Source organism: Hemicordylus capensis, chromosome 1 (genome assembly GCF_027244095.1).
Source record: "Hemicordylus capensis ecotype Gifberg chromosome 1, rHemCap1.1.pri, whole genome shotgun sequence".
Lineage (NCBI taxonomy): Eukaryota > Metazoa > Chordata > Lepidosauria > Squamata > Cordylidae > Hemicordylus > Hemicordylus capensis.
In genome coordinates this window covers 80,233,769-80,258,359 of record NC_069657.1, presented here as the reverse complement: position 1 = coordinate 80,258,359, position 24,591 = coordinate 80,233,769, and the positions used below count along the sequence as shown (strand labels likewise).

The window sequence follows — 24,591 nt, the reverse complement described above, 5'->3', positions numbered from 1 at the left end:
TGGACACTCAGGCAACAGAGACTGGAGGCTTGGACAGGTAACTAAGACCTACCTTTAATATTATATGCAATTTGAAAAGCCAGTGAGATTTTTGATCCAGTCATGGTATTGTTAGCATGGTAATGAGGGATTCCAAACAACTTCCTGCTGAAGGAGAAGTTCCATTAACAGACATAGGTATAATAAAAGCTGTCATAAAGGTAAAGTGTGCCGTGCCGTCAAGTCGATTTTGACTCCTGGCACCCACAGAGCCCTGTGGGTTTTTTTTGGTAGAATATAGGAGGGGTTTACCATTGCTTCCTCCCGTTCAGTACGAGATGATGCTTTTCAGCATCTTCCTATATTGCTGCTTCCCGATACAAGTGTTTCCCATAGTCTGGGAAACATACCAGCAGGAATTCGAACCGGCAACCTTCTGCTTGTTAATCAAGCATTTCCCCACTGCAACATGATACATATTCATCTTGTTAGAGTTTCCAAAAGTGGTATTTGACATCTTGATGCTTTAACGAAAGCTTTTATGTTGGCATATAATATGAAAAGATTTTATGATGCCTATATGCTGTTTTCTCAGTAGGGTTACCATTCAATGTATTTTTATGGATTGCTGTCAGTGTTGTTTTTACAAGCTTCTTTGCTGCAATATTTTAGGGGCATTTTGTTGGCCCTCTGAGTTGGAAGGGGGCTTTCTGGGACATAAAGTCCAAATCTGCTTGATCAGCAAATCCAGACAGATGGCTGTCCAACCTTGGTTTGAAGTTCTCCAGTGAGGAAGAGCACATCACTTCCTTTCACCAGTAGCAGAGTTTCCATTCTCTGTCATTTGAGAGTGTGTGTTTGTCAGGAATCATGTAACCTCTATATACAGCACTTTTATCTTCATTGTGAAATACATATTTAGTTCTGGTGGTAAACACAGTGTAATCGTGTATCCAGGATGCTAAGCCTTGGCAAAGTGAATGCAAAAGCTATCAGCTGGAGCAACTATGTGTATGCTTCCTTCACTCCTTCACCTAAGTGCTGCGTTGTTGGCAAGTTCAGGACATAAGAAAATCAGAACAGCCCTGCTGGATCAGGCCCAAGACCTATCTAGTTCAGCATCCTGTTCCACACAGTGGCCCACCAGATTCCTCTGGGAAGCCCACATGCCTTCTTTCTGGATGTTGCTTCCCTGTAACTGGAATTTCGAGGCATCTTGCCGCTGACTCTGGAGGTGACCTATAGCCCTCAGACTAGTAGCCATTGATAGACGCCCTCCATGAATTTATCTAAGCCCTTCTTAAAGTAATCCAGGCAGTGGGCTGTCACCACATCTTGTGGCAGATAATTTCATAGGTGTGAAAAAAATACTTCCTTTTGTTGGTCCTAAATTTATTGTCAATCAATTTCACTGGATGACCCCTGGTTCTAGTGTTGTGTTTCACTCTCTGCACAAACATGCAAAATTTTCTAGATCTCCATCATGTTGCCCCTCAATCTTTTTTCTAAATTAAAAAGCCCCAACACAGTTCTGCGAAGATGAGTCCCTAATCATAAATACTCAAAGGACTAAGGTTATGATATTTGCCAAAAGACTGAAAGAACACAAATGGCAAATTAACAGGAGTAGGGTTGAGCAGGTAAGGAGATATAAGTACTTGGGCATAGTTTTCCATGCAAATGGTACATGGGGTACAGAATGCGAACATGCTGTAGTAAGTGCACAGAGGAGTGCATCTGCTATATTAAAAATATTCCATATTAGAGGGGGCTATTTTATCCCAGCAGCTGTCATGATATACCAGGCAAAACAAATTTGACCATCTCGCTGCTTACTCAAACTTCTTCTAGATCATTTATTAATAAATTCAAAAGCACTGGTTCTAGTACAGATCCCTGGAGGATCCTACTTCTTTCTTCCCTCTATTTAGAGAACTGTCCATTTATACCTACCCATGTATACATTAAATTTATTTATTTATTTGGTTTATATGCAACCCTTCCTAAAGTGGCTCAGGGCAGTATATAAATCTTCATCTTTTATTTTATTTTTATTTATCTATATATTTAAATCTCCTAAATGTATCTGTTGCTAATCCCATGTGTGGCAGCTCTTGCGAGAGCAGCTGCCTAGGGATAGTAATGGGGATGGGAGACAATGGTGGCAGGCCGGCCTGGCCCGGCCCGGCCACAGGAGGCGGTGGCGGGCTGACCTGACCCTGGCCTGGCCACTGCTTGGCCAGAGGAGGCGGCAGTGGGCTGTCCTGGCCTGGCTGCCCACTGGTCTGAGGAGGTGGGAGGAGGAGGTGGTGGGCCAGCCAGGCCCTGGCCCTGCCGCCGGTCGGCTGAAAGAGGTGGTGGTGGGCTGGCCTGGCCTGTCTGCCCGCTGGATGGAGGGGATGGGAAGGGGTGGCGGGCTGGCTTTCCGGCCAGCCCGCAAGCCAGAAAGCTCAGTGGAGGGGGGAAGAAGCGGGCGGAGAGGGAGGGGGAACAGCTGACCAGCCAGCCAGCATGCTGGCATGGTGGTGGTGGGTGGGCTGGCCAGAGGTGCAGACGTTCTGCGCCTGGCCCAGCTAATTCTATACCACCCAAAACTTGCATCTTGGCGGTTTACAATTAAAATATTATTAACATTCAATTTATTAACATTAACATAATATAAAACCCAACATTAAAAGTATTAAAACTATAACTCTAATTAAAAGCCTGGGTGAACAAATATGACTTCAGTGCCTTTTTTAAAGTTTCTAGCGATGGGGAGGCTCTTATCTCAACAGGGAGTGCATCCCAAAACCCAGGGGCACCAATGGAGGAGACACATCCCCAAGTAGCCACCAGATGAACTGGTGGCAACCATAGATATATTCTCCAGAAGATCTCAACAAGTGATGGAGTTCATGGCGAAGAAGGCATTCTCTTAAAAACCCATGGCCTAAGTTAGGTTTTATAGATAATTAGCAATGCCTGGTATTTTGCCCGGAAACTTATCGGCACTCAGTGTAGCTCTCTCAACACAAGAGTAATATTGTCTCTCCAAGATGACCCAGATACCAACCTGGCTGCCGCACTCTGTGCGAACTGCAGTTTACAGATGACGTACAAAGGCAACCCCACATAGAGCGCGTTGCAGAAGTCTAGTCCGGAGGTTACCAGCATATGTACCACCGTTCTGAGGTCATTCATCTCAAGAACTGGATGCAGCTGGCGTACCAGCCGAAGCTGGTAGAAAGCACCTCTGGCCACCGCCTCAACCTGGGACACCAGGGAGAGGTTTGGATCCAGAAGCACCACCAGACTGAGTACCTGTTCCTTCCAGACCCCATTCAGAACCGGCAGATCAAAATAGTCTCCTGAGTTTTGACCTTGCACCGCCTCCAGGCAGGCATTTAAGGAGGTTATGTCTTCTCCCAATGAGGCTGATATGGAGAAATAGATTTGGATGTCATCAGCATACTGATAACATCCTGCACCGAATCTCCTGATGATCTCTCCCAGCGGTTTCATGTAGATGTTAAACATCTACATGAAGGAAGAGAGAACAGCTTGGGTGGCGCACTGACTCTGGTGTTTGCCTCTGCCCCACCTTGCTCCAGGTGTGCCATCTGTGGGGCTGCTGCTGCTGCCGCCCCTGCTACAAAGAGCAGGTTGGGTCAAGGGCGCGAGCCTCTTGGTGCAAGCTGAAGGGTGAGAGTACATGGGCTCTCGTCCTTTTGGCTCTCAGCCGTGCGGCGAGCTCCCTGGGGCCTTAGAAGACCTTCCTTTCATTTTTCCATCAAGAAGCCAGCATGAGAGTTTGATTGCATGAATCCTGGACCTGGTTTTCTATCAAACAAGAGCTGTGGTTGGTTGGGCTGAGGAGATGTGTCTGGGAGAGCAGAAATGAGTGGATGGTGTGGGGGCAGCAACATCCCAGGTAGCGGGCAGAGGGAGGTATGGTGGTGGGAGTTGGGTAGGCCATTACAGAGGGAAACGGTCCAGGCCAGGGTTTCTTAACCTTGGGCCCCCAAATGTTGTTGGACTACAACTCCCAGAATCCCCAGCCACAAAGGCCGTGTCTGGGGATTCTGGGAGTTGTAGTCCAACAACATCTGGGGCCCCAAGGTGGTCCAGGTAATTGAGGCCTGTTCCTTTTTCCAGCTCTTCTCCCAACCCTGTGACCCCAGGGAGCTCTGAGAACACTTCCTTAGGATTAGGGTTCTGCTGTTGAAAGCCAGATCTGTCAACACTAAAACATCTCTCACCCACAATTTGATTGTAGATGAGCATGATGACCTGGTCTGTGTGATGGAGACCTGGTTGGATGAGCTGGGTGGGGTTGGTCTCTCTCTCTCAGCTCTGTCCTTGAGGTTTCCTGATCATGCAACAGCGGATAGGAGAGGAGGCATTGCAGTCATCTATCGAGAGATCTTTCCCATTTCCACGTGCCCGGTCAGACAATCTCAGAATTTTGAGTTTTGTTCTTGAGGGTGGGCCTCTGAGATAGGTTGCTGGTGTACCCACCACTCCACTGCACTTCAGTCTGAGTTGGCGGGGGTGATCTTGGAGGTGGCATTGGGTACCCTCAAACTTATTGTCTTGGGGGATTTCCATGTGAATGTTGAGGCCCCCCTAGTAGCTGCAGCTCAGGATTTTGTGGCCTCCATGACCTCCATGGGCCTGTCTCAGCTAGTATCAGGCCCTACCCACATGGCAGGACATGCTCTGTATCTGGTTTTTGCCGACCGGGGAATAAATGATCTGGAGGTGGGGGAGTTTGAGATAGCTCCCTTGTCCTGGACAGATCATCATCTGGTGGGGTTAGTTTGACTGCTCCATCTGCCCTCTGCAGGGGTGGTGGACCGATTAGAATGGTCCGCCTCCAGAGGCTTATGGATCCGCTTGATTTCTAGACAGCCCTCGGGGAGTTTCCAGTGTCCAGAGTTGGTGACCCTGTCAAGACCCTGGTTGATATCTGGAATGGAGAGACGGCTCAAGCTGTTGACACAGTTGCTCCTAAATGCTCTCTCCGGCTTGGTGGGGCCCATTCTGTTCCTTGGTTTTCCTCAGAGCTCAGGGGGATGAAACAACTCGGGCGATGGCTAGAACGATGCTGGAGGAAGAGTCGTGACGAATCTGACCAAACACGGCCTTGAGCCGATTTTAGGGACTACTCTGTGGCGGTGGGGGCAGCAAAGAAATGCTTTTTCTCCGCCTCCATTGTATCTGCTCAGTGCAGACCAGCAGAGCTGTTCCATGTAGCAAAGACATCCCAGATAATGGGGGAGGAATAATCTACAGCCCGCTGCGATCAGTTTGCATGTCGCTTTGCAGATAAAGTTGCTTGCATCCATGCTGATTTGGACTCCAGAGTTTTGGCAGTTCTGACAGTCTTGCCTCTGGTACTTTTCATTTGGTGCAGCCTGAGGTTGTGGACAAGATCCTGGGCAGTGTGCAGGCAACATCATGTGCTCTTGACCCTTGCCTTCATGGCTAATAAAAGCTGCCAGGGAGGGTACAGGCAGATGGTTGGAGGTGATTATTATTCCTTCATTAAGGGAGGGCAGGATGCCATCGTGCCTCAAACAGGTGGTGGAAGGCCATTATTTAAAAAGCCCTCCTTTGATCCCTCCAACCCAGACAACTAGAGACCTGCCTCTAACCTGCCCTTTTTGGGCAAGGTGATAGAGTGTGTGGTGGTGTCCCAGCTGCAGAGCATCTTGGATGATACGGATTATCTGGACCCTTCTCAGTCTGGCTTCTGCCCCGGATATGGGCCTGAAACTGCCTTGGTCGCTCTAGTGGATGACCTACACTGCTAACTAGACAGGGGGCATTCATCCCTGTTGGTTCTGCTGGACCTCTCAGTGGCGTTGGATACCATCAACCATGATATCCTTCTGGACTGCCTCTTGAGTATGGGAATTGGAGGTAGTGCGTTGGAGTGGTCTGTTCTTGGGGGGAGGGTCCAGAAGGTCGTGCTGGGGGACTATTGCTTGGCTCCATGGCCATTGGCTTGTGGGGTCCCGCAGAGTTTGGTTTTGTCCCTCATGCTGTTTAACATCTACATGAAACCGCTGGGTGAGGTCACCCGGGTACTTGGACTGAGTTGTCAGCAACATGTAGATGACACTCAGCTGTATCTCTACTTGTCACCTGATCCTAGGGAGGCAGTGAATGTCCTGAATCAGGGGCTGGAGGCTGTGATGGGTTGGATGTGGGCTAATAAACTGAGACTGAATCCGGACAAGACGGAGGTAATGTTGGTCAGTAGGAGAGCCAATCGGGATGAGGAGATTTTACCGGTTCTGGATGGGGTTGCACTCCCCTTGAAGGAGCAAGTACGCAGCTTGGGGGTATTACTGGACCCGGCTTTGCTTTTGGAAGCTCAGGTGCAGGTGGTGGTCAGGGGTACCTTTGCATGGCTTCAGCTAGTGTGCCAACTGCGTCCTTTTCTCGAGAAGGCAGATCTGGCCATGGTTACCCATGCCTTAGTCACATCATGGCTAGATTACTGTAACGTGCTCTATGTAGGGCTGCCCTTGAAGAATATCTGGACACTGCAGCTATTGCAAAATGCAGCAGCTAGTGTTTTCTGGAGCTGCCCGGTGGGAACACATCACACCCATTTTGAAAGAGCTGCACTGGCTACCAGTTTGTTTCCGGGTCCAATTCAAGGTGCTGGTTTTGACCTTTAAAGCCATTAACAGTCTGGGCCAGGGATACCTGAGGAACCACTTGCTCCCAAGGGTTGCTGCCCACTTGATGAGGTGATCTGAGGGGGCTCTGCTCCGGGTGCTGACAATGAGGGAGGCTTGGTTGTTGTGCACGCGGGACAGGGCCTTCTCTGTTGCTGCCCCCAGACTCTGGAATGCTCTCCTGGTGGCTAGTTGCTTCTCAGTCTCCATCACAGTTTTTAGAAAATGTGTTAAATCTTGGCTTTTTACCCTGGCTTTTATCTGATTGTCTCTACTGCTGCTTCTTTGTATTTTGTACAGTTTGTATGCTTGTATTTTAAATCTTTTTAATCAGATTTGTTTTATATTTTAGCTTAATATTTTAATTGTGCCATTTTTATAGTCTTGTTTTTAATTTTTGTGTAAACCACCTTGGGATTGTTTTAATGAAAGGCGGTATACAAATTTAACAATAAATAAATAAATAAACCTCAGAGGAAATATGGAGCCCTGAGGGACACCATAGAGAAGTTCAGATTTGGAAGAACAACAGTCTCCAAGAGACACCATCTGGAATCTGCCCGTGAGGTAGGATCGGAACCACTCCGAGGCAGTGCCTCCCAGTCCCCTCAGACGTTCCAGAAGGGTACTATGGTCAATAGTATTGAATGTTGCTGAGAGATCCGGAAGGACCAACAGAGTCAATTCCCAGCTGGAGATCAGCCACCAGGCAGTCTCCACCCCATAGCCCGCCCAAAAGCCAGTTTTGAAATGGGTCTATATAATCATTTCCTCCAAGACCGTTTGGAGCTGGGAGGCCACCACCCTTTCAATCATCTTGCCCAGCCACAGAAGGTCAGAGACAGGCCTGGAGTTACTTCATTCCGAGGGATCCAAGGCAGGCTTCTTCAGAAGTGGTCTAATGCTTAAAACCTATCTGTTTGGCCTGGCCTTCCAGGGTTTTACATGATTAACTATCTTATATTGTTTAAAATTGTTGCCCTGATTTCCAGGGTTTTTAGCTGCTTAACTGGTTTTATTGTGGTTTAATAGTTTGATTTTAATTGTTAATTTGTTTTAATTTTTTTTATCATGCTGTAAACCGCCCTGAGCCATTTTGGAAGGGCGGTATACACATCTAATTTAAAAATAATAATAATAATAATAAATGATCACCTCCTTGAGACAAGGAGGCATCCTTCCTCATCATCTAACAGACCAACTGCCTCCCTGGCAGGTTTCCTGTTTCTGATGTATTTGTAGAAGTTTTTGTTATTCCCCTTGATGCTTTTAGCTAAATGTTCCTCAAACTCTCCTTTTGCACCCCTTATTGTCTCCTTACATTTCTTTCACCCGTGTTTGTGATTCTTTTTGTTCTCTTCTTTTGGGCAAACCCTCCAGTTTCTTAAGGAATTCTTCCTCCCCTTTACTTGTTAGCTGTGCTGGCATCCTTCTGGACTTTGTGGTAGCTTTCCTTCATTTTGGCATACATTCTAACTGGGCTTCTATTATTGTGTTTTTAAATAAATTCCATGCATTTTGGAGCAAAGTGACTCTCTTGAGTTTCATTTTTTTACTTTCAGTTTTCTTTTCACCAAACTCCTCATTTTAGAGAAGTTTTCTCTTCTGAAGTTCAAAGTGTCTGTGTTAGACTTCCTTGGTGATTCACTTCTCACATATATGCTGAATTTGATCACACTATAGTCACTGTTCTCTAAAGGTTTCATGACACTGACATTTACCCAGTCTATGTGTGGTAAATTGAAGTCCCCCAATATTACAGCTCTGTCTCTCTTTGAGCCTCCCTGATTTCTTTCTGCAGTTCCCAGGCACTGTCACCATTTTGATCAGAAAGTTGATACGGTAGCATGTTCCTTGTAGCACATTTCCTTTCAGGTCTCCTATTGTCACCCATGGAGTTTCTGTGGAAGACTGGTCTTCCTAGGTTTTCTAGCTTGTTAGGTTCTATCTCTTCTTTAATATACAGTGCTGCACCACATCCAATCTGCCCTTCCCTATCCTTTCTGTAGACTTTATGTCCAGGAACAAGTGTCCCACCGGTTCTCACCATTCCACCAGATTTTCATTATGCCCGCTATATCGATGTTTTCATTAGCAACTAGGCACTCCAGCTCACACATCTTGACTCAGAGGCTGCTTTCATTGGCATATAAGCACCTACATGCTGAATCTCTTTCCTGGTGTGAGCTATCTTTCTTATGGCTAATTAATCTCTTTGACCAGCTAGCACATCATTCTGTCTGCTCTTTACCTGGATCTACTCTGGTTCCTAATATAAAGCAGAAGGTAATATAAACCTTCTGGTTTATATTAGTGGTGTGCACAAAACTGGTTTGCCCTGTTTGGTTCAAGTCTGGACTAGATTCAAACTGAACTGGGCATGTTCAGTTTTGTGCACCCCAGACATACCCCTCCTGCGCAGCTCGAATTCAAGCTGGTACGGGGGTTCTAATTTTAAAAGTTTTTTTTTTTTTAAACAGCCCTGTCTGGGTTGGCGGTGGCAGCCATGGGGGGTGTCTCTCTGCCATCTCCCCTTCCTCTGCTGGCCTTATCCCATTCTAAAAAGGGCTGGTTCAGCCCACTTTTGGGCCGTTCTGGCCCTTCCTGCAGTGGCCATTTTGGAAGCCACTGTGCATACCCAGTGGGCCTCTGCATGGCCAGGTTATCACCCAGGCCATGCAGAAGCCCATTGGTCACGCATAGCGGTCTCCAAAATGGCCACTGCCACTGGAGAAAAGGCTGACAAAGAATGTAGAAGGTGAACATCATGTCTACTTTGTAAAATTTTGAGAGTTTTTGATGAATATTTGGAAAGACAGCTCAAGAATCTGAAGGACGTAGCTATAGGCCTTGGCTATTACGGCTGTCAAAAGCCATGGAGGGAAGCACTTTGTCAGAAACTGCCTGTGTTTAATACTGGGAATCTGAGAACTTGCATACCACTCCCACATATGGCAGACAGATGAACTACAGCAACATTACCAGGTTGGGGGGTGGGGGCAGGATGCCTCCTTGCCTTAAGAAGACAATTATTAGACCACTTCTGAAGAAGCCTGTGTTCAATCCCTCAGAGTTGAGCAACTACAGTCCTGTCTCCTACCTTCTGTGGCTGGGCAAGGTAATTGAGAGTGTGGTGGCCTCCCAGCTACAGTCAGTCTTGGAGGAAACGGATTATCTAGACCCATTTTAGACTGTCTTTTGGGCAGGCTATGGGGTGGATACTGCCTTGGTTGTTCTGATGGATGATCTCCAATTAGGAATTGACAGAGGGAGTGTGACTCTGTTGGTCCTTTTGGACCTCTCCGTGGCTTTTGCTACTATCAACCATAGTAAAACTGCTGGAGCATCAAAGGGGGTTGGGAGTGGGAGGCACTGCTTTGCGGTGGTTCTGCTCCTACCTCTTGGGCAGGTTCCAGATGGTCTCCCTTGGAAATTGTTGTTGTTCATAATCTGAACTTTTGTATGGTGTCCCTCAGGGCTCCATATTGTCCCCAATGTTGTTTAACATCTACATGAAACCACTGGGAGAGATCAGGAGATTTGGTACAGAGTGTTATCAGTATGCTGATGACACCCAAAATCTTTGGGAGGAGCCACCTTGGGGATTCAGAGCAAGGGACAGGCCTCCTAGCCCAGGAACCTTGTATGTGGTAGTGATGGGTGAATATATAACACTTTGGCTTCTGTTTTAAGCATCCCTTGGGTGTGACACTTTTATAATATGTCTAGGGTTGTCTGGGGATGGGGAGATGGGGCCTATCCACTTATTATGGGGCAGCAATTCTGGTGGTGCTGGGGAATAGAAAAAGTGACACTGGCAGATCAGCGGGCTGTTATAGAGAAATCTCCTAGCTGTTTCCTCTTCTAGCTGTCCTGCCAGCTCTTTGAGCTCGTGGAGCAGTGCCAACCACCCATGGAACCTCACTTTGTGCATCTGTAATGCCAGGTCAGTCAAAACGATCAAGTAAGCTCTATTAAAGTTTTCAGTACAAATTCCTGTAGAGAACGGCTGCACAACTTTGATTCTCCTGCAGATATTGACTATAACTCTCGTCATACTTGATGGAACTCCACTGTGGTTGAACTTCCACTGTGGCTGGAGATGATAGGAGCTGTAATCCATAACAGCTGGAGGACAAAAGATGTGCAGCCCTGCTGTAGAAAAAAAAAAGAGAAAGAAAGAGAATGAATGAATGAATGATTTTTGTCTGTCTGTCTTGTAAAGGTGGGATCATTCCCCTTTGCTCACCTTATTTTGTGTGGACAGTGTCACGCCCTCGCTCTCAGATAGCGAGGAGGAAGGGGATGCTGACAGCCCTTCAGCTGATGCAGGGGTGCCTGAGGGGCAGAGCCCAGCTGACGGTTCCCAAGAGACGGCAGAGGCAGGTCCGGTTGATGTCTCAGAGCAGGCACAGCAGTCTGAGGCAGCAGAGACAGGGATTGATGAACTGGAAGATGAGCTGTGCAGGCAACCCCCATTGACTGCACAGCAGAGACGGGTCACAAGGCGGCAGGCACAGCTAGAATCAATTAGGAGAAGTAAGCGCCTCTTACAGAGGGCTGATAAGTCTTGAATCCCTGCCAGCTGAGAGTTATCAGCTTGAACACGTCTACAGCTTGCAGTTAGCCACTGAAAGGCAACGTATGTCATCCCTAGTGTCGACAGCTTTCAGCCTGAGCCAGAGAGAGAGAAATATTTCTGAGCCGTGTTTTGCTTCTGCTACCTAGTTTGGTCTTTTGTGAACTATCATCCTAGACTTCCCTACCAGGTGGCCAGATTACTAACAGACAGGATAGGAGACATCTATTAAGGGCTCTGGTGCATATGTAGCAGGTTACTTCAGAACATTTTGAGCTTCGTAATTTTTATCTTCTTTAAAAGCATGCCCCAGTGTATGCACACTTAAAAAGTAAATAAAGTTAGCTTGCATGTGGACTATATTGTCTTATTGAAGCATCCACTGACCAGGGTTTTTGTTGTTGTTGTTGTTAGAAAACCCATAACTTATTTCGCATCTCTGTCTTTTGAATGGGAGTGACTGCCTTTCATAGAATTCTAGGGCTATAATAGTCCTTTGTAGGCTATCTAGTTAGGTCTCATTTGTTTATGAAGTAAACACACTGCTTGGCCAGAAGTGCAGGAAAAGTACTCTACCCTTTTGTGGCTCACCCTTTGTTTCCTGGTCTTTTATCCTCTAAGATCAGAAAATCTGAATGCAGCTGCTCTGTTTTGCTCTGGGATACACTTTGCCACTTATTTTTGTGAGGGGAGATTGCTAGAGGTATGCACAGAACCATTTTTTGTTCTGACTCAAAATGGAGTACCAAATGGCCTGAACATTCTGACTGAAACACCGGGGTTACCCATTTGGAATATTCTGAGTGTTCCACTGGCATCCTGCATGGCAGCGATGTGTCTCTGAATTGCATGTGCAGAGGCTCAGCAAGGAAAGTTCATAGAAGACATTTTGGTAGCAAAAGCTCTTGTTCAAGTGAAATGAGATAATTAGCATTTGCCAGAAAAGATTTGATAGCATAGTAAAATGTATGGAATCCCAGTTTTACATCAGAACCCAGTTGGAATATGAAGCTGCTTTGAGTTATTTGAATCCTAAGACAGACACCATGAGCTTAAGTCATCCCCTCTAGCATCATAAAAAGGGGTGATAATGTTTTGTTATGGTTATAATTAAATGTTCGTAAATATTGCATTGTGTTCTCTAACTGTAGTTTTGGATAGGGATGTGCACGAACCTGTTTGGAGGCCCTTTTATGCATTTCCGAACAGGTTCAAATAGCCGGTGGTTTGGCTGGTTTGAAGGTGGGGGAGCACCTTTAAGGGTAGAGGGAGGGTGCACTTACCCCCCTCCCCGCGTTTCCATCTCTCCCTGCATTTCCTCCCATTTTCCCCCTGCCCTGCATTCCCCCCGCATTCCCCCCACCCTCCGGTGCGTTCTTAGCTGGTCTGGTGGGGTGGCAGTGTACTCCCTGCTGCCCTGTTCCCTTCTCAATCCAGAAGTGACTGGAAGCACCCCATGTGCGGGCGCATGTGCCGACACGGCGGGGGTGGTGGTAAGTGCACAGGCCTAGTTTTGGATTGCAGCCAACCTTTGGAAAAGTCTGTCTTGAAGAAAATAAAGTTTCAGCCCTGTAATATTCTGAGTAACTGAAGTATCAAGTTAATTGCTGCCTATCTTGAATGTCAAGCATTGAAACAAGTATATTTTTATGGCATTATGGAAGAGACTGAAAGAGGGTGGTGTGAGTGTTAAAGAACTCGAATTAACAGTGATCAGGGAGATTAAGAATGAAGATGGATTTGGCTGGGGATTAAAAACTTCTGAAGACAAAAAAAAAAAGTGTGTTGCTTTGAGAAGCCACTGTTTTTCCCTGCAGGCCTTGGAGTGGGTGTGGTGGTTGGTTTTGTTTCGTCTTCTGAGCTGATTTATTTGGTTCTGTTTTCAACATGCCCACAGGGCTAAACTTAAACTATTTCCTGACAAAATTAATTAGAATAAATGGTTCATGGACACTTCTCCTCTCCCTCTTAATTTTTTTTTAAAATCCTAAAAGTAACTGTTGTTTTTTGAGAACATTTAAATGGTACCAGCATTTGATATGTAGGCATTACAAGTTTGAAGGTTTTATGCAGTAATGAAAAACTACACAAAAATTGCTCCGGAAAGTGAAGCACTGTAATGCTTTAAAGATGAGTTCTAAGGGTTTAGTCCAAATTTTAGTGTGCCATTTCCAATTTAACTTTCAGTTGAATTCTGTTTTAATAAGGTTGAACAACTTATAAACCATTATTTAATTTATCCATTACATGAATAAATGTCAGGACTCTTACCGGTGTCCCAAACAACTGTGGTCTTGTTCAGTCATTGCAAAACTGTGAAGGCTATACTGCTGTGCATCCTCTACAAATTGCACCAGTAAACCTGCTCTCATGCTGTGCTTAGTGAGAGATTCTCCCCGTGATGTGGAATGCTGTGTTATACATCACAGGATGAATCTCTCCTTGAGAACAGTGTTTTCCTCCTCATTCAAACTTGGGTACTGTTTGGGGATACACAATGTGTGAGGCTTACTGCCACACTCTTATGGAGACTGTAGCAAGATATAGCCATGATACTTTTGTAGTGACTGAACAGGATGTATTATATGTCCAAGCAGAGTGTAGAGAGCCTTGTAATTTGCAGAAAGGCAAGGAAAAAAATTCAAAAGTGGGAAAACCTGTAGTGCATATACACACATATGGAGCTCTCTGGTCTTCTAGCATGTTGCCAGGTGGAAGGTTGTAACTGTATGTTCAGTCCAGCTGGCTGTTTTGACGGAAGAAAATTAAAATGTTTTGAATGTTTCAGCTATATGGAACAATGGAGAAATTTGAAACACCCCATTATTCCCCACGGGTAGCTCCTAGAGACACCAAAGTGGGTTGGATGGTAAGGTATGATGGGTGCTACCTACCACACAGTCCACTAAAGAAATGGGCAAGTGGGTGATTTTAAACAATTTTTTAACCTTTCCCCCCAAATCTCCATAGGATATGTTCTGCTCCGAGTTTGAAACCGACCTTTGTTTAAAGGGTGTTTTGTTTTGAGCTCCAAACAGCCTATTTCAAACATTTTACCCACAAAACGTTCTGCACATCCCTACTTCAAATATAAAATAAAGTTCTAAGGCATTGCAAAGTACAGATCCAAAACAAACCACTACATTATACCTATCAGTATATACAGTAAGCATTGGGAATAAATACAGTTCATAATGGAAATCAACCAAGTATCTAGATTTTGAAATTCTTAAGAAGCAGAGTCATCAGCATCTTGATGAAGAATCTTAAAATCAGTCTGAGTGACAAAATAGATGATTAAAAACTAAAGGAAAGCACACAGTCATGTGAAGGTATGGATTCTCTGATGTTTTAATATCTTAACACTTTTTACTAGTTCAGTGTGTTTATCACCTTAAGGCCAATGTTCAGTGTTGGGAAAACTGCAGACATTACTTACCTGTTTACTAACCTTTATTAGTATTTTTGTTCCTGTCTGCAGGGAAAGCTTTATGTAGCAATTATTTATATTATCTCTCTCATGCCATTGTTGTTGATGGCACACTTATAATCTTCATATGCTTTGCAGACACAAGGTCACCTTACTGACTTAATCTTCTCAGTACCTCTTGTTAAATTTAATTCTTCTATGTATTGTACAGGTTCTAGGGCCTTTGGTTATTACAAGGTTCTTGGCATTAACTGTGTTAAGTATTTTTGTTTCAAGACAAGGGAAAAGAGGACCATGATTTTTGAGAGGTAAGGAGTACTTGAAGCTGTAGTTTTTCCATTCTGCAGTAGTATATCAGCTTTGACTAAAATATCATTTTTTCCTCCTTGCATTTCTTCTTATGCTGTAAATTATTTTACTTATTTAGCCAAAATACTGATTTAAAAAAAACCCTTGCAAATGTTCAACTATAGTTTGTAGCCAGTGGCAGCGGCTACCTGTTGGGGCTGGGGTTGTGGTGTTGGAGCTGGGATAACCATAGATGGGGCTAAGAGTAGGCAGGTCCAACCCTGATGCAAATTAAAAAGAAGCGGAAGGGCAATCACTAGTCCGTGGTCTTCTCCAGTCTGTGAAGTTGTTTACTCGTCTCAACCAAAATCTCCCATTATTCATACCAGCACTTGGCAGCTGGCTATTTAGTGCTAAATTTCCCCTTCAGTTGGCTGCAAGTGAAGCAATCATGGCTTTACACTGATTAACTGTAAGTGTGGAAAGTATCAATATCTCCCCACCCCCGTCCCCATGCCTCTTCTTCCCCTCAGTCGCTCCATCCCTTCTATCAGTATTGCCTCAATTTCTCCTCCTCCTTGCAATCTCAGCCCTCTCTTCCCCATGCAGGATTAGGCTAAGAAGATCACCTGAAGTGATGGTGGGGGATTGGATTCTTGAGCACCTATTTGCAGTTTCACTGCATTTTCAAGCTTCATAGTGCTTGAAAATACTACAGGATATTTGCCCCCCCACACACAGAGAGAGCCCACTAGTTTCCTTTCTTCTCACAAATATGTACTTGCATACTTTTTTTTAATTTTAAAAAATGCACTTTTTTCTTTCTCACAATATAAACATTTCTGGGATATGGCTTTACGTTGCAATCCTATGCATACAACAGTTAACTGGAAGTAAGCCCCCATGAATTCATTAAGGCTTTACTTGGAAACTAGGTGGCCAGATTTGGCTTTTTAAAAGCCAAATTCTGGCTTACGGCCCATTTGACCCACGAGTATACCCCTTAGGTTCTGGCAACCCTGCTTGTCTGCAATTCTATGCAACATGTACTTTATCAGATTTGGAAATTAATTCATATAGATCACAGGCTTGACCAAAGAATGTATGCTGTAGATCTCTCCTTCCAATACTGCTACCATGCACCAAAACAACAACAACAACAAAAAAAAACCACACCAAAATAACCAACCAACAGCAAACAAAACCTGGTATAAGGGCTATAGAGAGAAGTGCAGCTTCTTGACTATTTTGGATTTGCCTGGTTTCCAAGCTATGCCTGTTAGTTTGCTCATAAATAGAACACAATAATCTCAGAATTCTTAAAAATTTAAAAGCAAGTATTTCTTCTGTTAAAGACACATGTTTCAGACAGGATATGTTTGAAATTTTCCAATTAGTAATTTCAGTTAAAATACTATGTTTTATTTGGAAGCTAACCACCCCCACCCCCATCCCTCCTGAGAAGTGAGAGAGATGAGGGAGCTAGCAACAGGCTTTCCTTTAAAGTCCCAGAATGTCATGTCCTCACCCACGGAGAGTGAAGAGGAGGGGGAAGTTGACAATCCTCCAGCAGAGGAAGAGGCACCCGGAGGGAGCAGCTCGACAATTGGGCTGCAGAAGGCAGCTGAGACAGGCCAAGACGAAGCTTCATCACGAGAGGGGCTGTCGGAAGCAGAAGAGATAGGGGGCGAAAAGTCAGACCCTGAGCTGGAAGAGGAACAACCAGTTAACTCTCAAGAGCGAAGGCGTGCTAAATGCCAGCAGCAGCTGCAGCCATTGAGGCAAAGTCAGCGTCTTTTTAACAGATGAGATAAATGCTGAATCTCCAAAAGCTGGCTGGGGGAGGAGAGCAATTAGCCAAGCACCATAAATTAGCCAGCAGACAACATCCAAGCTGCTGAAAAGCAACGCGTCGCTGGCGCTTGTTGCAGACCATCCTTTGCCTGCTTGGATTTCCCAACTCCTTGTTCGGACCCTTGAGACCCTGACCCTGGCTACTTGAGACTTGGTTCCTGAGTCAGACATCGGACTGCTTCACCCCACCTTGAGACCTCCCTTGGTGATGTCGTGGACCTTGGGCTCAGGACTCTTAGAATCTGGTGAGCAACCTAGGTGCGGGGGAGACAGGGTGAACTTGATACTCGATAGCGATTTGTTTCTCTTGTGCTTTGTTTCAGACACAGGAGGATCCCTGAGCTACTGGCTTCTCTGACAGTGACCTTGGACCAAGCCTCGGACGGACGAGCTCGTGACAGAACAAGCGGAAAGAAAGGAGGTGACTGTCTGTTATGAAAATAACTCTCCGAGGAAGTGTCTCAACCCAGCCCAGTTCCTGGGCAAGAAGGAAGCTAAGGGGTTGGTTCCTGGGAGGCTGGAGGAGTCTCCTATTTACGTGGCTCCACTGACTTTTGCTGCTTGTTCTGGGTTAAAGGAAGGAGTGAATGAGGCTTCTTTAAACAATGGAGGCCTTTAAAAATAATTAATTCAAGCTATAGGGCCATAATATATTATGACTGTATTGTCTGATACTTTGCAACAAAGTTCTGGTCTGGTGGATTGGGAAGAGAGAGTGGAAGCAGTAAATATTTTGGGGAAAGTGTCCTTGGAAGCATCTCTGGGTCCAGAATAATATTCCTCCAGTCAGATTATTTTAATTTGAATTTATATAATTAGAAAAAGGCTTGTTGTGACATGTCATGCACATACTCTGCTGAAATATCACATTGTACATTTAGAGTGAAGAACCAAATTTGACATGAGTTTAGTAGCATAACTGACGTGGTGTGTCCGCTTTTTCCTCCATGGTAGAGTGGGGAGGGCTTCAAGCCTATCCCTGCAATGATTCCTATCTGAAATGCCTGCCTGTGCATGCTGTTTACATAAGAGAAAACATGCCAGGCTCAATAACATGATCAAAGTCTCATCTAATTTGGCCCTAACAGCCAGAGTTGTGAACAAGGAAGTTCCTCATTGAAATCTCACCTCTGCCTGCCAAGTAGTTGTTCTAAGCAAGCCATTATTCTCTCAATCTCAGCTACCCAATTGCAATATGAGGATAATGCTGACCTACCTTACAGTATTTGCTCTAAGGAAGACTGAGATAATGTATATGAAGCACTTTGAGAACTCTAAAGCACAATGTAAGTGCTATTAAGTTGTTTGCAAACACTTGATTCCTATTTTTGTTTTTTGAATCAACAAAACAAATTTTGAAAAACACTTTCTTCTGTTCTCCAACACCCAGAGTACATAGTGATACAAGAGAACCCCATTATTCATGGGGGTTCCATTCCGCAGTGTGTGTGGATAGGGAATCCATGAATAATGGGGCATTAGAGCAATGGGAATCTGGCTGTATGTGTTAGGTTCCCAGATGCAGAAAATCAGCCGAAAATGGCAGGTTTTGCCCCGTCCCCCACCATTGCACAATCACTCTCAAATGGCCCCTCAAGGTGCCCTCCAATGCTGCACTGTCACCCACAGGGCCAAAAGTCACATTTCTTGCCTCCATTTTGAGCCATAAAATGGCTCCCAATCTCTTCCGGCAGTCAGAATGGTGGCCGGAAATGACCTCTGAGGTCATTTTCAGCCACTCCCGACCTGCGGATATGCGGGTTTAACCCTTTCCCCTCTACTTCCCACCCCCGCATTTACCGAGGTTGGGTGCTAATTACCCAACTGCAGATACACGAAACCACGAGTGCTGGACCCACAAATAGCAAAGACCTCCTGTATTGTCTTCAGATGAATTACAGTGGATGGCCTGTGTGCATTTCTTAATGTTCCATATGGGGCAGATATCTATTAGACTGAGGATCACAGAGGAACATTTTAATATAATGCTTTTCTTCTACAAAGTTTAATCTCTGTGTTTGTAAGTGTGCACTTTGCAGAATGTTCATAATGGCAATAATGACTTTTAGTACTATGTGCAGGATTAAAATGTATTAGGAAAAGTAGTATCTGTTATGTGTCTCAGAATATTAAGTGCAATTATGTTCCTCCTTGTAGCTTTTGAACCATCACATTTACTTTCAAAATTATCTTAATGCTTCTTGTGAAGCCACTGTAGCTAAAACATGTTACTTAAATATTACTATCATTGTAAGCTTCTCTGAGAGACAGGAAAGTTGTCTTTGGACAAACGTGTACCCTGGGAGGGAAATAAACCAAATGTTATAAAAGCAGCCTTGACAGGCATTTCCGATGAACTGGGCACAAAACTGTCTTGTTTCTATGATGAATCCTGTGAAACTGAAATATAAATATAAAATGGGTAAGTAGTTAAGTAATCTGTTTCCTATTTACGATACATGGACTGTGAAAAAGAGCTCCCTGTCTGATGCCAGGGGAGCTTTGGTAAACAGCATAAAGCTGTTTGCCTTAACATTTTATGCATCCGCTCAATTAAATCCTCATATTTAAAACTCCAGAGATTAAATAAAGGTTCACTTAATATATTTATAACCAATAGGAGTGAGGCTTACTTCTATTTTAATTTTAGTCACTTTTGGATTATTTCTACCATATATCATTTTTCAAAGGTGGATATTATACTTGGATTTCAGTCTTCAACAAACCTCTTAAATCTCACAGAGAGCAGCAGCACCAGGTCTTTTCCCCAGTAAAGCAGGAGATGAAACATATTTGTAAACAAACAGCATAATTTAGATTGGTGACTTTCAAACTTGCTGCCTTCTGGAACTACTTTGTTTGTCTTGTCTACAGAGGAACCCCATGGAAATCCCTTGCATTACAGAGCCTTCTGGGTCATATTCTAGGGCAGGGGTTCCCAACCTTGAGTCCCCAGATGTTGTTGAAGTACAGCTCATAGGAGTTGTAATCTAAAAATATCTTGAGATCCAAGCTTGGGGACCCTGGTTCCTAGTGCACATAATTCTTGGGGAACGCTGGCTAAGCCTGTGGGATCTGTCACCACATGTGATCTCAGAATGAACCTTCAAAACTTACTAAGTACTCCATTGCATCTGCATGTTGCAAGGCCATAGTGGGCATGCATTATTTCGAGCAGCTTGCCCACCAGCATTCTCACTGAAGAATTCGTGATAGGCTTCCAAAGAATCCCAGACTTCCTAGAGTGCAGTGTGAAAATTACCAATATAAATTTTCTGTTTGTTTAAATACAATAAATAGAATTTATTAATTCAGAATAGAACAATTAATAACCCAAGGAATACATTTCATGGTTTTATCAGATACAAAGAATTCATGAAAATTCTCACCATTCATATCTCTGATGGGACACATAAGGGGTGTCCCTTGATGACCTCGTTGGACAGGCAGAATTGTATGGAAGGTGGCAATATTTTAAGCCATGAAATTTAATCATGAAAGTCAAGCAGTGATCCTAAATTATTCAAAACTCCCATTCTGACTGATCAATATATTTTCCTCATATTTATTATTATGTTTATCTATTTATTACATTTATAGACTGCCCAATCCAAAGGTTCTGGGCGGTGCACAACAAGTTTAAAAAGACATAAAAACAAACACCATTTAAAACACATTGCTTACAACAATATAAAAACAATTTTAAAACCATTTAAAACCATTTAAAACCAATTAAAATACTTAAACACAATTTAGAAACCTTGGAAGGCCAGGCCAAACAAGTAAGTGAGCCTAAACTGCGGAAATCTGCCGGAGTGCATTCCATAAGCCAGGAGCAGCTACAGAGAAGGACAGGTTCCAAGTTGCCACCAGATGTACCGGCCACCAGATGTACCTCTCCAGATGACCTCAATTCCTCCTCTTGGAACAAGTGACTTCCATTTCTTGGAAATTGTCATCCAGTAGGTACTAAAGTTTGGTCTGTGGTTTGTAGAGTTTGCTATAAATGTAAAACAGCCTTTGACTGAGAGCTGAACTAGATATGGTGATGTAAATCTCATTGCAAGCATATTTTCTTTAATAAATATGTTTGTGGGGGTTTGATCCGGAAGCAAACCATGGCAGGGGTTAGGTGGGTTGTAACTGTTTACCCTCATTGTGATTCTTATCCAGATTCTCCCCCTAACTCAATGAGTACTACTTGAACAGGAATAAAAGCCCTCATCGGCACCATCATTTTTTCCTTGTTAAATAGCACTCGCCAGGGGCCCTGGTGTGGATCAGGCCTACAGTAGAGGCTTCAGCCCCACCACCTCCTTGTTATCGTCCAGATCCTACTGGGCCCAATTTGTAATTTTTAAAAATCAGTTGCCATGAGGGAAAATTGTCCTCCTTTATATGGACTGTAGTTTTTCTTCCCCCACTTATGGCCCACCAAATCCTTAGAATGGTTTGCAAAAATCACAGAAAAATTATTTGAAGTAGCTAAAAATTTGGTTGCTTACATAAGGTTGATGAAAATTTCAATAAGGATAGAAGAATAGTTGGGAAGTGGCTCACACTAGTGACTCAGAAGGAAAGTAGGATGTAAATAGGCATCTGTCTAGCCAGGACTGCATTTCAACAGTATTCTCTGATCTGCAGATCAGAAAATTAATGACTGGGATTAAAACTAATTTACCATTTGGAGGTGTTTCCCTTTGGTGGAAAACAGCACAGCTATGGACTGGTGAAGTAACTTGAGATTGGCTATACTGAAGTTTGCCCTAGTTTAAATCACTTTCCTAGGTTTAGTGCTGTGACCTACTTTTCCAGTCTCCTGTATGCATTTGTGTTCTTCTGTATGTACCTTGAATGTAACTTGTGAATAACTACAAATAAATAGTTGTGTACAATACTGTACAGAGTGCATGCATATTGAATATAACATAAGAATAGGTTGCTGAGATGCACAGTGCCAGAAGACCCGCTGACAGCGTTGCCACTGGTTGGAATCTGGGATAAGCCAGATTAGGGTTGCCAACTGTCCCGCATTACATGGGACGTCTCTCATTTCAGGGATGAAATGTTGGTCCCTATGGGGACAGCATTTGACCCACATTTTGGTGCTAGCGAGCAGCTTCTCTCTCTCTCTCTCTCTCTCCCCCCCCCCCCGTTGTGAACACACAGCAGTACTAAATTGATGATAAAATTCTAAGGTATGGATTCATATAATTCAACAACATATATGTCATTGATACTCAGGCTCTTGATTACAACTGCATACACCTCCCACCCCCCCCAAACTTGTGTCCCTCATTCTGGCAATGAAATGTTGGCAACCCTAAGCCAGATACTGAACATAATCAGGTAAACATTCATAGAACTATGTGCAGACAGTCACAGAATGGACCTATGGCATCCCACATGAGAAGCAGAAACAGAAACATGAGTATGTGCAGAATGTAGTTGCTTGAGTACTGTTGTGCTGGATTTTGTGATCATATTATGCCAGTACTGTGTCGGCAACTGCAATGGCTGTTTGTCGATTTCCAGGTGCAATTCAAGGTGCTGTTCATTACCATTAAAGTCCTAAGCAGCTTGGACAAGGGTTCCTGAAGAATAGTCACTCTCCCCACTCCTGTATGAAACTGTCCATAAAAACTTTTGGGGAGGCTTCCTTGCACATTCAACAGAAAGAAGTTCATATGATAGTGATGCATGAGGGCCTTTTCGATGGTGACAACATATGTGGAACTCTCTGATGCCAGAGGTAAGAGTGGCCTCTCATTGCCTGTGTTCCCCTGGCATTTAAAGACTCATCTCTTCTATCCAGCTTTTTAAGTCCTTACTCCATGTTTGGCTTTTGTTTGATTATTTTGACTGCTGTATTTTTAGTTTGGCTCGTTGTATGTTTTCTTGTTTGCTGTTTTTATTAGCTGCATTGGGTAACTCCATTTCCTAGAGATGAAATATACATTTTAAATAAAATTAATAAAGACCATCCACCAGCAAGAGGCACAGGGTGAGAGCCTGTGCTGGGTGTGGCTCCTCTGCTGTTGGTCATCTGTTTGCCATCTGCTGCTGCTGCCTGCCTGTGGGACTTCTGCCTGCCAGCTTTGTTACAACTGAGTGTTGGCAGGACTGGGGTCCTGGGCTTCCATCTGCCCGCCCCTGGGCTACTTAAGAGACTGCCAGTGGCAGCGGGACCGTCACCGAAGGGGAGTGTGGGTGGGGAGGTGGAGTAGCTGTGGTCTTTAAGGATAATATCTCCCTTACCAGGATCCCTATCAGAGTGTCTGATCATATTGAATGTGTGTACGTACGTTTGGGGACCAGGGATAGATTGGGACTTCTGTTGGTGTACCGATCACCCCACTGCCCAGCAGAGTCCCTAACTGAGCTCGCGGACTTGGTTTCGGGTTTGGTGTTGGAGTCCCCCAGGCTTATGGTCCTGGGGGACTTCAATATCCACTTTGGGACTGGGTTGTGGAGTTCATAGCAGCCATGACAACTATGGGCCTATCCCAAGTGGTCTCTGGACCGACACATGTTGCTGGTCATACTCTTGATTTGATCTTTCATTCTGATCAGGGTGGTGTTCCGTGGGTGGGGACTCCTGTGATCTCCCCATTGTCATGCACGGACCACCATCTGGTTAAGGTCAAACTCACAGTTGCGTCCCACCTCTGCAGGGGTGAGGGACCTATTAGAATGGTCCGTCCAAAAAGGTTATTGGGTCCAATAGGATTCCAAGAAGCCTTGGAAGGATTTAATGTTGGCCCTGCCGGCGATCCGGTTGATGCCCTGGTGGAGAATTGGAACAATCAGCTCACCAGGGCAGTAGACATGATCGCTCCTAAGCGTCCTCTCCGACCCGCTTCAAAAATGGCTCCTTGGTGTACGGAAGAACTACGGGAGCTGAAGCGGCAAGTTAGACGACTGGAGTGCAAGTGGAGGAAGACTCGACTCGAATCCGACAGATTACAACATAGAGCACATTTAAAGATTTATGCTCTGGCTATACGTTCAGCAAAGAAGTGTTTCTTTTCTGCCCGTATTGCTTCTGCAGGCTCTCGTCCAGCGGAGCTATTCAGGGTTGTGAGGGGTCTAGTAGGGCCCCCTACTCCCCTGAATCCGAATTTGGAACCATCAGTTGCCGGCTGTGATGCTTTTAATGAGTTTTTTGTGGACAAAGTCTCTCGTATTCGGGTCGATCTAGATCTAGATTTAGACTCCACAGTTATCGCGGTATCAGATGCAGAGGTATCCAGCAACTCCTCTTGTGTGGTTAGACTGGATCAATTTCAGTTTGTGACTCCTGAGGATGTGGACAAGCTGCTTGGAACGGTGCGTCCTACCACCTGTCTGCTTGATCCTTGCCCGACGTGGCTTATACTATCTGGCAAGGGGGTTGTTGTGGAGAGCCTGGTGGCAATTATAAATACCTCTCTGAGGGAGGGCAGTATGCCTCCTTGTCTTAAGGAGGCAATTATTAGACCTATTCTTAAGAAGCCTGCCTTGGACCCCTCAGAGTTTAATAGCTACAGGCCTGTCTCCAACCTCCCATGGTTGGGCAAGGTGATTGAGAGGGTGGTTGCCTCCCAGCTCCAGGCGGTCTTGGAGGAAACTGATTATCTAGACCCATTTCAAACTGGTTTTCTGGCAGGCTATGGGGTGGAGACTGCCTTGGTCGGCCTGATGGAAGATCTCCAATTGGGAATGGACAGAGGAAGTGTGACTCTGTTGGTCCTTTTGGATCTCTCGGCGGCTTTTGATACTATTGACCATAGTATCCTTCTGGAACG

At 44.7% G+C, this 24,591-nt stretch overlaps 1 protein-coding gene across 9 annotated transcripts in view; it reads left to right on the top strand.

Annotated features, from left to right (window-relative positions):
- RAD51B (RAD51 paralog B) overlaps window positions 1–24,591 on the top strand; it is a 575,469-nt gene that overhangs the window by 74,533 nt on the left and 476,345 nt on the right. The window lies entirely within an intron of this gene.